This window comes from Accipiter gentilis, chromosome 6 (assembly GCF_929443795.1).
Source record: "Accipiter gentilis chromosome 6, bAccGen1.1, whole genome shotgun sequence".
NCBI classification, from domain to species: domain Eukaryota; kingdom Metazoa; phylum Chordata; class Aves; order Accipitriformes; family Accipitridae; genus Astur; species Astur gentilis.
Genome location: NC_064885.1, coordinates 37,061,868 through 37,078,222, shown reverse-complemented (window position 1 = coordinate 37,078,222; position 16,355 = coordinate 37,061,868).

Sequence of the window (16,355 nt, the reverse complement as noted above, 5' to 3'; positions counted from 1 at the left end):
TTTGATTTTTTTTCTTCTTTATCTTCAGTTGCTCCATGTTGTTTAAAGAACAAACATTTAGAACAGTCTGAATATAACTATGGAGCTGCACAGACAGATTGCTCCTCCCCCTGCCCTGATTTTGCACAATTAAGTTTTTAAGAATATCCAGTAACCTGATGCATCCACAGGACTTACTTCAGATACAGCATTAATAGATACCAAAATCTCCAGGCTTTGATGTTCCATTTTTTCCAAGGCAATCTCTCAGGCTAGCACTTCCAGCCTTGTTCCTTTAAACATAAGCATGAAAGCCTCGGCCACAGCTACAGCTTTTAAGGTTTCTATACACAGCTGACGCTCAGGCCCTGGAACATCTGAAACAAGCTCTCACCCTATCTAACTGTTTCATGCAGTTTCTCCCATTGCTACCTTTGACCCGGGAACCTGGGAAAATACCTGCTGAGTATCCTAGAAGCCCCAAAAGATGCTGTACAGAATTGACATCCTTTTCAGCTGTGGGTCCCAGCAAGCTTATTTCATATCAGCAATTTGATGTTGTTTAAGGAATACTTGAAAATGTTCAGAATTGCTCAATTTAGAAAAAAAAAAATAATAAATCTGCTTGAGGGGGGGGGGCATTCCGACACCTTATTACTAAGCTTAAACTAGACTTTGGTTATTTGCACATATGATTATTTTACTGTTTGTGAGAAGTCTCAGCTTGTTTGTTAGTTCTGCTGTGTTTTACTTTAGGATTTTCCTATATAAATAACATAGCATATGTGCACCATAACATAAACATTGTAATGTGAGTTTATTTATAAACTCTTAGAAGTCATAAAACGTATACTTTGAATAATTTATGGGTGTATGAATATATATCTTTTTGAACTTACTCTACTGTAAAGCTAAAGGTCCTCTGTCCTCATGTCCCTGACATGAAGTTTGGCACTGTGGTGTGGATAACCTGAATCTGTCAGCTCTATTGCATGTGTGAGCGTGTGTTTAGCTCATCCCCTGGCAGTACACAGTGTGGAAGTACTGGGCTCTCCAACAGCCTGTCAGGAATTCAGTTGAAGATATGTGTGAATCTCAGAAAGAAAGAGAGAAACGTTGGGCAAAACATTTTGGGTTTAGTGAATGGCATTTTCTGACAAAACACTGCTGTGTTAAAAATGTTTTCCAATCTAGTTCTGCTTCTCATGAAACTAAACTTTTTTTTTGTGACCAACTGCTGCATAATAAATTGATGTAAATTGTAATTTACATCAGAGCAGACAGGAACGGTATACAATGTCTTTGTTCCCAGTGAACAGAGGAGTTGGCCAGAGCAGGGAAGTGCTCACATCACAGGTAGTAAGGCCGGCTCTGTCACAGCTCTGCTATCAGTGCTGATCCACAGCTTTGCTGGATTCTAAAATTCTGGCTATGAAAGAAAGCAAAATCTAACACATCCCCAAATACTGCATTTTTTATCTTCAGTTTTGTAAGATATGATTGTCCTGCACTATTGAGTTCTGTTATACACTAGCTGTCAATACAGATTCTTCTGATTATTAGACTAGTAGTTCACTTTCCTTTTATGCCAACGTAAATAAGGAACAACTTGTCTGAAGTCAAAGGAATTACACTTCTTGTTTTATCAATGCAAGTAAAAAGGAGAATCAAGCCCCATATTTGTTTTATTCCTGGCTTAGCTTTCAGCAAAGTTTCAGGTGCTGTAAATACAATAAAAAGAAAATCCATGCTCCAACATTTCCAACATACGAGACAGCAGCAAAATATAGATTTCTTTCTGAGTTTCTTTGTAGCTTAGTGTATATATGAAATTAGTACAGGGCTCCAGAAAGATTTGAAAGGAGAGAGCTCTACCCAGGGAGCACGTAAACAGTGCCAAGAAATGGGTGTTGTACTGTGCTATTTTCTGTGCCCTATTTTCACAGACAAACAATTTCTGCCACCAAAAATGCATGAATGTTCAGAAATTTCAAGAGCCGGTCCAATGCTGTGAGTTGTTTTTTCTTCTTTTGTTGTTTAGTGGTGCTCTTAGTTTCTCCTAACAGGTGCAGGCATAAATCCCTTTTTACCTAAAGGGGAGTTCCATTCTGTGAGAGGAATTTCTTTGAATTTCAACAGGATCATATTAAAGAAGCTGTTACCTGCTCCTGTTTTCAGTTTCTTGAATATATAGCCCCTCTAAGTTCCAGGGTTTGGGTTGGGGGGAGCCCGTGTCTTCAGCTAGTGCTTTAAAGTATTCCTAAATTTCCAGTAAAAATTTGTTCAAATCAGGATCAAGGATAACAGATTGGTAAGAAATGTTTCCTTTTGCATACTGTCCCAGTAGCTGATTGTCCTGGTTTCAGCTGGGATAGAGTTAACTGTCTTCCTAGTGGCTGGTACAGTGCTATGTTCTGAGTTCAGCATGCAAAGAATGTTGATAACACTGATGTTTTCAGTTGTTGCTCAGTAGTGTTTAGACTATAGTCAAGGATTTTTCAGCTTCTCATGCCCAGCCAGGGCAGCTGACCCAAACTGGCCAACGGTGTATTCCATACCATGGGACGTCACATCTAGTTTAGGAACTGGGAAGTGGGGTCAGGGAATCCCTTCTCTGGGACTAGCGGGGTGTCAGTCAGCAGGTGGTGAGCTATTGCCCTGCGCATCATTTGTACATTCCAATCTTTTTATTACTACTGTTGTCAGTTTATTAGTGTTATCATTATCATTAATAGTTTCTTCTTTTCTGTTCTATTAAACCGTTCTTATCTCAACCCAGGAGTTTTACTTCTTTTTTCCCCGATTTTCTCCCCCATCCCACTGGATGGGGGGGAGTGAGTGAGCGGCTGCGTGGTGCTTAGTTGCTGGCTGGGGTTAAACCACAACACTGATGATTAAGGGAAGCCTCTGTTTGAAATCATTTCTTATCTGTATAAATGGGCATTCCTTTCTTCTCCCCATCAATACTTGTGTCTTTTCCCTTTCAGGCAGATAAACAGAGGTTTCTATGCCCCGTAGGAAAGCAACCTTCCTCCAGGCTTGCATTACAAGACAAATAAGTCAGTGTTTCCTCTGAAATCCTAAATGGCCTTTTCTGTAAAGTATTTCACAAGATCTGAGTCATACTGATCAATACACCTATGCCCCACAAATGCTATTTTAAGTACTTAGAAAGTATTTAAAATGCTTTAAAAAAAAAAAAAAAAAAAAAAGCCAATTCAATCAAATAGAGTATACCACCTGCTCCCATCCCCAATTTTCAAGGCCTGTCAGATGAATGTGAAGATTCAGGGCAATTACAATGTGATTTGGAAGACTCCACCCTTCTTTTGAACACTTTAGTTTTAAAGTGTTCCTCTACTCCCCACCCCCCTGCCATGTCTGTCTGACTGTCTCTCTCATGAAAAAATCAGTACTCTTCTGACATTCTCCTGATGTTTTTTTTTTTTTTTTTTTGATTGGGAAACTGAATGCAGGAGATGAAGTCCCCAAAGCAGTTGATGAAATTGAAGCCAAGATAGAATTCCCCGCAGTGTTCAGACCAGTTCAAAACACACTATTTCACTGGAGTCCAGCATGCTCTGAATTCAACTCAAGACCCCAGCATTAAATATGATACACACGAGTAGACCCTTTTGCCCAGCTGTAACATTAACACTGAAGATTTGCATAGGTCCAAGACTTGTCCTACACTAATTTAATCATGGGATTAAGATTTTAGTTTCTCTTTCTTACTAAGAAATCTGCAGTAAATTCTCATGTTATTATACAGAAGTGGGTCATTGGGGAAATTATTTTTTCCAGTTGTTTTCACTGGGGAAAGTTTAAACAAAAAAAAAAGGGGGGCAAACAAAAAAATCCCCACCTCATTTCAAAGACTCTGTGCCTTAGATTTCTAAATGTAGCTTTGTAGCTTTAATGTAAGAATTGGTAAATTTCACAAATAAATAGTATAATGTAAGACCAGGTATGCAATGTACTAATTTTACACCTTCTTATTGTAAGATTTCTCACTTCTGAAAAATAGCACAGGGATTAGCAGGAAAAGATACGGAATTTGAGCCACTAATACAGTGTTTTTTCCTCCTGGTCACTGCAGTAAATCTAGTTACCAGAAAGCTCCTCATATCTGGCACTGAACATATTCCGAGGCTCATGTGTCAAAGACCAGAGTTCACTCCTACACATGGGTCTACCAAGCTCTATGTACGTAGTATAACTAGAGTTTATTGAAAAATTTATAGCAGCTTTAAAGTAAGTGCCTCCTTAAGAAGTGCTCTGGGGTCCCCTTATTTGTTTTGAATGTGCAGTCAGTAATGTGTCAGGTGTCTAAGGTCTGGGGCACGTTTCTGGTTTGGGTGTAGTCACTAGCACAGTGGTTAGGTCCGAGGTTATCCCAACTGCTGGCCAACCACATGGTAAGTCTCCAAGAATTGAAAATCCTTCTTCTCTACAGCTTCACCCCTCAGAGTAGAACCATAAGAAAATTTTGGGAGTGGAAGTGAGCTCAGTAACTTCTGCTGTCATCCACAACGATGTCTTTACACCTAGGCAGTCAGTCCTACATTACTAACAAGCTCATTTGCTGTTCTATCTTTCACTTAAAATTGTAAATTTTAACCTGGCACATTCTGGATTTACAAAAGCTATCAAAATACAGCCATCTCTTTTCACTGGGCTGGTTTAACTTTAACTAATCACTAACAATGATTTTTTAAAATTTTGTTTGTTGTTGTGAGATTTATACTGCTAGTTCTAACAGACGTTGGCTTGTGACTGGAGCAATTTAATCCCTGAATGTGTCCCTTTAGTTCTCGTCTTTACCTAAAGGCAAAGATTTCATTACGGTATATGCCCATGCTGAACTGTATGTTAACCCAGCTTCTCATGTACAGTGTATTACATAAATAATGCAAGATTTACAGTCTCCCAAATCCTTTATCAGCTGGTAGCACAATTCTTTGAAAATCCTTTCCTAGCTTATGGTAATTTGTTACTTTTTATGATGAATCCACTCAGGGCTTTGCTAACAGCTTTGAGGGGAAAGACAAGCGATGAATATAGCAAGACTGCAGATTTGGGGGAGGGCATAGATTAAATGGGTCTTCCGTAAAATTCAGTGTAGAAGAGGCTCAGTGGACGGCTGAGAGGCATAGTCATTGTGTGTAGGTTGGACTACACAAGAGCACTTCTTTCAGTGATAATATTTATCCCACCTCTACTGTAGGGATGTCAGTGCTGGACAGAACAGTCTAGATACTGTACTGTAAATCAGCTGAAGTCAATAGAGTTGTGTCTTTGTACCACATGTGAAGATTTTTGTTTATATTAAAATAAAGTCTGCTCTTAAGGTCTGCAGCATTAGTCTTCCAAAATCTCTTATTTGTTATTAGCAAGTTACTAATGGGGAAAAGTTGTATTCATTTAAAAAGGAAACTTCCCAATAGAAATTCAAAACGTTTGTAAGGAGACTATGTCATCAAAACCATATTTTCATGTTGTAACCAAGACTTGGCTCAGCTCCACCTAGCTGGTTGTAATGTTTTTGTTGTTGTTGCCTGGTGGTTGATAACCCCCAAAACCCCAAAAATGTAGGAAATCAAATGACATAGTAAGGAGTCCAGAATGAGCAGCTTCTTTTCTCCAGTAGTAAAAAGCTTACTTGGCAGACCTTTATTAATTAGCACCTAAGTACTCACAGCACAGTAACAGGGTTCAAGATGGAGATACAGAAGAAAAACATGTGTATGTTTGTATATGCTTTAAGTGAGCTCAAAAATCCCTCTGCCATCCCTTGTAGCATCCTGCTAACTCAGTGGCACAGCCATGTAGATGGGCCTCAGTACTAAAGCAAATTCCTGTATCATGGAAGAATTTGAATTTAGAATGAGCAAAACCCTACAAACATACGTAAATTCTCTGCTGTTACAGTGGGAAGATCTAGCCAGATTTATTTCTTCATTGTTCTCTCCAATATTTCACCCTTAAACAGTTTTCTTGAGGCACAAATGGAAGGGAGATTAGGAGATTAGCATTCCTCCATGAGGATTGCTCGTTATCCTTCCTAATATTTAGACACTGATGTCCTTCATACATGACTATGTGGCACCATTCCCTGCTTGGGTGGCAAACTGCACCTCGTTAACAAGCTTGTAAGCTTAGTTGATAATAAGCTCTTAATTAATTTACTGTAAGGTAAACTTTCTCCCATGCCAGGTTGGTGGGAATGTATTGTTTCCTTAGTATACGCTCAAAGCTACATCTGAAATTAATGTAAAAATTATCCCTCCCACAGTTTATACAAGCATAGAAATGAAAACGGTATTATGCAGTTCATTAGAAGCTCTTGCTGTTTCCTATATACAGAGATAACCAGCTACTCCGGTGGCATGGAGGAAGTGACTTTTGGGAAATTCTTTCCAGGGATATGTGGATGAGGGAATGGGGGTGGTGGAGAATTTTTTATAACAATTTATAACTATTTTTCAGCAGAAAAGCGATACTTTTTCATAAATATGCATTGCACTGCAAATATTCTATAAGTAGCCTTGCATGGCTGGCTTTTTTTTTTTTTTAAAGCTTTGGAAGGGTTTTAGGGCATAAGGTAGGAGGAACTTTTATTTTTTTTTGAGGTATGTCCCAAAAGGATTTCAATATCTTGTTTGATCTAAGAACGTTTTTCTTTCTTTAATTGGTCACTACTACCGACATAGCTGATTAATAAAAGCAGAGCTGCAGAAATAGTAACAATTAGTACTGTCGTGGTTTAACCCCAACTAACAACTAAGCACCATGCATCCGCTCCTTCACTTCTTCCTCCCAGTGGGATGGGGAGGAGAATTGGAAAAAAAACAGTAAAATTTATAGGTTGAGGTAAGAACAGTTTAATAACAAAATATAATAATAACAATATTAACAATAAAATATAATAACACTATTAATAATTGTAATGAAAAGGAATATAACGAAAAGAGAGAAATTAGACCCAAGAAAAGATAAATGATGCACAATGCAGTTGCTCACCACCCGCTGACCGATGCCTGAGCAGCGATCCACCCCTCCTGGCCAGCTCCCCCCAGTTTATATACTGAACATGACATTCTATGGTACGGAATATCCCTTTGGCTAGTCCGGGTCAGCCGTCCTGGCTGTGCTCCCTCCCAGCTTCTTGTATACCTGCGTGCTGGCAGAGCAGGGGAAGCTGAAAAATCCTTAACTTGGGATAAGCACTACTTAGCAACAACTAAAACATCAGTGCGTTATCAACATTATTCTTTCTTACACTAAATCCAAAACACACTGGACCAGCTTCTAGGAAGAAAATTAACTCTATCCCAGCCGCAACCAGAACAAGTACCAATAGTGCTGTGCATCTAAGTACATAGCAAACATACAGTTTATCTTACTGTTTACCCATTAAATGGTTCCCTTTCTCAGATAAGCACAGCTAATCAAATGACTTGCTAGATCACACAGTGAATTAGAGGCAAAGCTGTGGAAACAAGTTTAAGGGCATGAAGCTACAAATACTTATGACTATGAGTAACTTTACTCTTGGGAGTATTTCAGTTGACTCCAGGAGGGATTGTGTAGGGTAATAAGCTCTGAACTTCATGGAAAGTGTTCTCAGGACTGGTCCCCAAGCATATTCAATTGCAGTCTTCACATAAAATGGCATAAATCTGTAGCCAGGGACTTTTAATAAACATATTCTATGCCATAAATTACTTTCTGAGAAGAATTTTTAGAGGCATAATTTTACAGCATTGACCTCCAATAGACTCATAACATTCTATCATGTTAAATGTATATTTAATAGCTTCAAACCTTTTATATTAGTGGTCCAATGGGCCTGAAGGACTTAGGACTGCAACAGCCTATTGTGTCAATGGATATTTAGAGAGGTTTAAAAAATGCAGATTATTGACTTTATTATTGATGCAAAGGAGCCATTATATCCTATCAGACAATTAAATGCCCTTTTATAAAGAGCTCATTGCAAGGAGACTGAATTTATGGAAATGATGAAACTTAATGGCTCCGTAGGAATCATTACATTGGGTCTAAAACACTTTTTGGGATATTATTATTTATTTTCACATCCATACTTGTAGTAATGAGAAATTCAGGAATTTTGTAGTAAATTACAAATATAAAGATGTAGATATAGAGCTTGCTATATTAAACAAATCCTAAAGGGAAATGTACTTGCATCATTTCCTCCTTTCTTGAAAGGTACAAAGTTAAACCAGCCCAGTGAAAAGAGATGGCTGTATTTTGATAGCTTTTGTAAATCCAGAGTGTGCCAGGTTAAAATTTACAATTTTAATTTTCATTTCTACATCTGATTTATGAACACTTACCCACACTTCATCCCTTTCTACTAGAGCCATAATTTTGCACATATTATCCTGACATATACTTTATAGCTATTGAAGGATTTTGGATGTATCCACATACAACATGGCATTGAACCTGGAAATTGCTCTGCTGTCTTCACTCGAGTCCCTTTGTAAATTCAGTCCTAAATTCAGCCTCCCAGTGAGGTCTCTCTGGTTTGCAGTTTTTTCCACTTCTAAGCATATTGACTGCCCAGGTATGTTCCCAGAGCGCCTTTTTTTTTTTTTTTTTTTTTTTCTTCTTTTTTTAAACACCCAGGTATTTAAAGTTATTTGATGTTAGACACAAAGGAGTAGAAAATACAAGAAGTGCTTCATGAGAATTGCACCACAAGAATGCAAGATTTTTGCAAGAGTTTGTTTCCTACTCAGGGTATCACATCACATTTCTGGAAAAGAAGCTGCACCTGTGTCAAAAATAGCCACATCATTAAAACCCATTAGTTGGCAGTCTCAGATGCTGAACCCATCTGAAGAGCTGTCTCTTAGTCATCTGTTAGAGTGTGGTCTGTCAGCTAGTGTTTTTTAGGGGTCTAGGCAATTAGGATTTTACACAACATGTGGCAGGTGTATGCATTTGTGTTTTGGGACTGTGTGAAGCTGCAGCATACCCATTACATGTCTATCCATACGCTTTCTTCTCTTTGTGGGCAGGCTGTAAGAAAAGATCTGCACTGAAGCTCACAGATAAGACATACAATCTCTAGGGACATTCACATTTTATCCAGGTCCATATAACCAACAGCAGGAGTGACTATAGGGCCAAGAGTCTCTGTTTCTCTGTTTTGTAGAGCCCACAGTACAAAATTCTTGCTGTATTGTGAGAAAATTACCTGCTTTTTTACCAGAAGTTTTACTGTAGCTCCATTCAATCTTTGCTCTCTCATCTCTTCTTATTTGGCAACAGAGGAAAATTCAAGGAACGTCATATTACTACAGCCTGTGCTGAATAGTCCCTGTGTAGATAAAATGTTCAAATTGACTACCTATAATTAAAATTAAAATGAAAACATTTGCCTATTTTCTTGGATTTGTCATCTCAAACACTGGTTTTTTACCTTTGTCTGAGATTAGCAAAATGAAAGCGCAGTAATGTCATTGTGCTGCCAACAACACTATTTTGCCCCTACTTGAATAAAGTTTTCTTAAATATCGTCATGTAAGTAAAGCCTGGTTTACCTATGTTACCAAGTTGCCCTGATTTTTTTAACCTTTTACAATGTTCCCAACTCGGTTATGGCTAATGTATATGCTGAAACATAGGTGCCTATATACATATTGGTAGACTCAGGGATAACACTCATAAAAGAAGAAAATCACTGAACAGAGACAGTCCTTCATAAAACACTAATTTAAGGGAGTGCTTAAGATCACAGTTAACTTTAGGAATCTCTTTAGTTTCCATTCAAGTCATTGATGAGATTTGTTCTTAACTTTAAGAATCTTTTATACTCAAAGGCTGCTCTGAATAAGGTCCTTTTTTGTAGACTAATAATTAAACCAAAAATTTTTGTAAAGGTTTTTCCATCTTTTACTCACTTTCTTACTGCAGGGCTATATGGACTGTAGTAATAATGCTGTAGTTCAATATAGGTTATTTCTCTGTTGTTACTGTGAAGAAGCTTTATAGACCAGTACAAAATGATCTAAGGTCCTTGAAATGTTTGTTTCAACTCTTTCATTTTGGAGTGGGTTGACCCTGGCTGGATGCCAGGTGCCCACTAAAGCTGCTCTACCACTCCCCTCAGATGGACAGGGGAGAGAAAATATAATGAAAAACTCATGGGTCGAGATGGGGACAGGGAGAGATCACTCACCAATTACCATCATGGGCAAACCAGACTCAGAATAGGATAATGAGAAATAAATCCAAATCTTAAAACACCTTCCTCTTACCCCTTCCTTCTTCCTGGGCTCAACTCCACTACTGATTTTCTCTACCTCCTCCCTCCCAGCAGCACAGGGGGACAGGGAATGGGGGTTGGGGTCAGTTCATCACGCGTTGTCCCTGCCACTCCTTCCTCCTCAGAGGGAGGACGCTTCACATTCTTCCCCTGCTCCAGTGTGGGGTCCCTCCCATGGGTTACAGTCCTCCACAAACTTCTCCAACATGAGTCCTTCCCACAGGCTGCAGTCCTTCAGGCACTGACTGCTCCAGCGTGGGACCCCCGCGGGGTCACAAGTCCTGCCAGAAAACTTGCTCCAGCGTGGGCTCCTCTCTCCATGGGTCCGCAGGTCCTGTCGGGAGCCTGCTCCAGCATGGGCTTCCCACGGGGTCCCAGCCTCCTTCAGGCACCCACCTGCTCTGGCGTGGGGTCCTCCCTGGACTGCAGGGGGACAGCCTGCCTCACCGTGGTCTTCCCCACGGGCTGCAGGGGAATCTCTGCTCCAGCGCCTGGAGCGTCTCCTGCCCCTCCTTCTGCACTGACCTGGGGGTCTGCAGGGTTGGTTCTCTCACATGTTCTCACTCATCTCTCACAGCTGCAATCACTGTTGCACAGTTGGGGTGTGTGGGGGGGTCCCTCCTTAAGTATGTTCTCCCAGAGGTGCTACCGCCGTCACTGATGGGCTCAGCCTTGGGCAGCAGCGGGTCTGTCTTGGAACCAGCTGGCATTGGCTCTGTCAGACATGGGGGAAGCTTCTAGCAGCTTCTTACAGAAGCCACCCCTCTAGCCCCCACCACTACCAAAACCTTGCCATGCAAACCAATATACTTTTTAATGTTTTTTTTTAATCAAAGATGTGCTGTAACTATAAAATAAATTCTTTTGTAGAAGGAGACTGTAGAGAAGTCCCTGAAGTGCTTCACTTTGAGGAGCTTTGTTAGTCAAGGTGGAGGGCTCTGTAAGCCACAAGCATTATAATTACCTGATTTTGCTCTTGTTGAAATCAGTGGCAAAACTCTTAAAGGTTGCAGTAGCAGCAAGACTGAAAGGAACTGCTGTGCTTTAGTTTATTGTTCCATTTTCTGATTAGCATCTTAAACTGCATTTTGATCATGTAGCTTCTACTGACAGAGAATGCCTGATGGTCTTTTGTTGATCTTCTGAGAGAACAAGAGCTCATCTTGATGCTTAGCCAAGACATCTATCATTTAGCTGTCCCTTTCAGTTACCATGTTGAGAATGCAGCACAGCCCTGTCTCAGAGCATCTCTGCTCCATCTGGTGACCTGTCGGAAGAGCTCTTAGACCTCTTTCCTTTCAGGATCCAGCAATGATTTTTATTATTTTTTTTTCTGCACAAAATGTGTTTTTAACTTTTTTTGTTGAGTAAATTCAAGAGGTCGTTCAACCTCAAAATAAGGTTACTATCGTTCAAAAAGTTCCTATGCACCAGTTTAGCCACAGTAACTGTCCAGAAGAGGTATTCTTAGCCTGCAGGAAGTATCATGTCATTTAACTGTCCCAAAGGTCAATGTTAGAAAATAAAAAGATGTCGTGTTACCTTACGTTTGCTGCAATAAGTAGTAATGGACAAGTGCTGAAGTCTAGCTAACATATATCAATTTGACTATAAGACTGAGCCATTTTGGCATTTATTTCTTCTTGTTTTCCTAAACAGATGGTTTTATTCCCACCATGCAATTTTTTCCTCCCCTGTTTTTTTGAGCTCTCTTATCTAGCTTTCATTACCTTTTGTTCTCCACGTAGTATTCAGGCAAGTGTGCTGCACATAATCTAGGATTGCAATTAAACAGAAATGGGAGCAGGGCAAAAAAAATGGCAGATCTGTACTAAAGCTTCTGCCAGAGATAATGGTAGATAGGTGCAGAGGTCCACTCTTTCTGTTACATTGTATGACTCTTTATTATGTGTAGGTATTAAACAGAGAGTTCCTCCCTTTCTCCCTCAGTTTCTTTTCCCTTTCATCTCTCTGCCTCCTACATGTGTCATATGAAATCCATCAGCGGTACAAAGGCAGTGTCACATGCTTAGTTATTGTTGCGAGTAGTAAAACAAAATCAGGCCCGTCTGACATGTAAAAAGCAGAGCCTTCTTTATTGCAGGCCAATAAGTGTCACCAACAAAATGCTTTGGAATTTTAATGGAAAGAAAGCACTAATGAATAGGCATTAATTGAAAATTAGGGCATGAAAAACAGAGAAGAGCTAAGACAAATCAATTGCTATACCTATAAGCCTGAGCTGACAATAAATTAACAGCAATAGCAGCAAGATGCATTGGACCAAATTAATCACAGATGCAAACAGTTGAAAGTTAGGTGTGAATAAATTAGTTTAAGAAGGGTCAACAAATGCTAAATAATTCCACAATTGACCATGAGTGGAGTAATTTTACAAAAGGATTAGAGCAAGTATACAAAAAGAATTTAACATATATGTCCTGCCCCTGGTAGAAGATACACTGACTGACTGCGGGAGCATGAAGAAACAAAAAACATGTGGCTCTTACCTTGGGGATAGTAGGGTCTGTCCCATATGAATTTTATAAGCCTCTGTAAAACCTTTGAGTCTTCCCTTGTGCTAAGCACAGATGGTTCACATGCCAGCACCAGGACTAGCAGATGGGCATGTGGGCATGAAAGGTAATGCAGAGGAGAAAGTTAGGTCTCAGTACCCTGGCTGTCAGGTGATTTCATTTGTGATTTGAGTGGGGAGAATTTACCAAATAACTCTGTGTTTCAACCGTCCTTTGTAAAATGATGAATGAGTTTTTTTGGTGTTGGAAAGGAACAGCCCTAAATATTTTGTTGGCTGTTTCCAAGCTTAGAGACAGGCATTGGGCAACTCAGGCTCAACGTGAAAGAGGACATTTAGGAAAAACTCGCAAGGTCCTTTACAAAATCTTTTGTTAGTTTTGTTTTGTTCTCCAACATATAAAAACTAGTTAGTATTATCCAGATAATGAGTACCTTGTACTGTTCTTGCTTTATACACTATTACTTATTTAACCTACATTGTGTTATGTCCACATGCATGTGCGCTAGGACATCTTGGAGTGAAGGATGTTACGCTCTTGTGATTGCTGCAAAGCAGCCAGCATTAAAGTAAGTTCTGAATTCTTCAAAATTAAATTACAATAATATTCCTGCTCTGCATTGGCATTGCTGACATCAACAAAAAACATTAACTGCAATTACAGGACTGATTTGGCTCTTATTAGGCATTTGTTAAGAGCTAAATATCTTGATAAAGCAGAATATGCTGCAATTCGACAGCAGAAGTGAAGCATTCTGGAGAGTGCTCCTACTATCTATCCTTCTTCTCTGGTGATGATGAATGTGCACCATGAAAGAGATTAGATCATTTGCTTCATTTGAGTAATAAAATGTTCTGTGCACTTTCTCTTTAGTCAGCTTGTTGAGTGTGATCAAGTGGGGGACTTGGCTGATCTTGGGATTCAGCTGATAAGAAAATGGAAATACTTGAGACTTGGAATTGACTGTGAACTACATGGTTTCAAACATTCAACTATAATGGTTAAAATATTGTATGGCCTTAAATTTATTGCTGTTCTTTACAATAAAGAGCTGTATCTGAATTTAAATAGTTGAATTGATTTTTCACTTTAAATTTCCTAAGGCACAGGAGCTTTTCTTTTATAGTAACTCTTACTGGTTCACACCAGAAGGCTGAGCCACAGGTATGGGACAATACACTGCTATACTCGGAGCACTTGCCTTTGCGCTGCTGTGAAACCTGCAGAGTCCACTTCCTGTACCTGGACAGCATTAGCTAACGGATCTATCACAACTTCAAATTTCAGGTACATAGAAACAAATGTTTTTGTAGAGAATATTGATATGTTTTTGTCTGATCTGAAGCTATTTGAGAATTCTAGTCGAATCCCATGTAATTAAAATCTAACCAGTGAGGCTGCTTTTTTTTTGTAGGATGGAATTTAAACTCCCATAACAGCATAATGGTTAGGGCCACGTATCTACAAAAGAGGCCTTGTAAGTTTATGTCCCCTCAGAAAAAGGAATGTTCCCTGTGACTCTTCTGGAACTTACTGTGCAGTTTAGAGGAAGGAAAAAAAAAAAAAAAAGTATCCTTGGATGCCTCAATTTAATCTAAAATACAGATATAATCATTAACTACTGTAATCATTACCTATTGTACTGCCCATTCACTTCAGACACAGACTAATGTGTTTGGGTTTTTTTCCTTTTATTCTGTGTGGTTTTGGTCTTAAAGATGTAGGAAGCAGCTGGTTGCTGAAAGTAGAAGAGAATAAGTGTTTGATTCAGTGCAATTTGTACACATGTGCTGCCTCATACAGAGCTGTTAGTTTAGCATTTGCCTGTACTGGGTACTTGCTGTATTCTAAAATAAGCAATATAGTCCAAAAGTATATGGCTGTCCTTTATGTGTCACACAGAAGGACAGCGAGTAATCAATGTAAAGATTAAACAACACTGTCAATTAATCATTAAGTTTGGAAGTTCTTAGATGACTCAGCAAAGGTTTTGAGTATCATTCAAGAAATAATATGGGGCACTGCAGTTTTCTTAAAGGCAGTCTGTACATTTTTGCCCAATGCATGCAGCATTTTGTTAATCCGTGTCCTTGCTGTGCTGTAAATACCTGAAAACTACACTTCCGAGTTATGCTCAGGTGACCTGGGTATGATCAAATGGCACCAACGATATGTCCCAGGCCTGCAATAGTTGGTGTCCAGTTAAGTAAGTCAAAAGGCCACTTGTCTCAATGCATTTTAATTAACAGGGGGAAACAAGTATATGGTAAGTATAGTGCCTCAGCAAGATAGTAATGTTATACAAGTGCTATGCTAAGAAGAATGTTTTTCTTGACTCTGAAATCTATTCTATAAGACAGTTGGCATGAAGATTATTGATTTAAAATGGCTTTAAAAGCCCTGCAGGCTATGTTCTTCTTAAAACCAGAGTGCTAGTGCCTTTTCTTGATGACACCAAGTTGGGAGGGAGGCTTGATCTCCTTGAGGGTGGGAAGGCTCTACAGAGGGATCTGGACAGGCTGGATCGATTGGCCAACGCCAATCGTATGAGGTTCAACAAGGCCGAGTGCCGGGTCCTGCACTTGGGTCACAACAGCCCCATGCAGCGCTACAGGCTTGGGGAAGAGTGGCTGGAAAGCTGCCTGGCAGAAAAAGACCTGGGGGTGCTGTTTGACAGCCGGCTGAATATGAGCCAGCAGTGTGTCCGGGTGGCCACGAAGGTCAACGGCATCCCGGCCTGCATCAGAAATAGCGCGGCCAGCAGGAGCAGGGAAGTGACTGTTCCCCTGTACTGGGCACTGGTGAGGCCGCACCTGGAGTCCTGTGTTCAGTTTTGGGCCCCTCACTGCAGGAAAGACATTGAGTTGCTGGAGCGTGTCCAGAGAAGGGCAACTAAGTTGGTGAGGGGCCTGGAGCAAATGTCTTATGAGGAGCGGCTGAGGGAGCTGGGACTGTTTAGTCTAGAGAAAAGGAGGCTGAGGGGAGACCGTATCGCGCTCTACAACTGCTTGAAAGGAGGGTGTAGTGAGGTGGGTGCTGGTCTTTTCTGTTGGGTGGCTGGAGATAGGATGAGAGGAAATGGCCTCAAGTTGCAGCAGGGGAGGTTTAGGCTGGATATTAGGAAAAATTTCTTTACTGAAAGGCATTGGAACAGGCTGCCCAAGAAGTGGTGGAGTCACCGTCCCTGGAGGTATTCAAAAAGTGCGTAGACAAGGGACTTAGGGACATGGTTTAGTGGGCATGGTTGATGATTGGACTCAATGATCTTGAAGATCTTTTCCAATCTAAATGATTCTATGAATCTGATTCCTGCACAGTTCTGTGGCTAATGCGCATCTGACCAAATGTGCTACAACACTTTGTGGTGGCTATCAAGAGTAAGCAGTGCTGGTCAGGGTGTAGCAGCATGATGTGTTTGCCTGTGCAAGCTACCTTGTGTTTGTAGTCTCTGGTCAGTAGCATATAAAACCCATGCCTCTACTTAGGTTGCTTAGGTTTACAGGGTGGGGTGGGGGGGAATCCAATATAATATGACA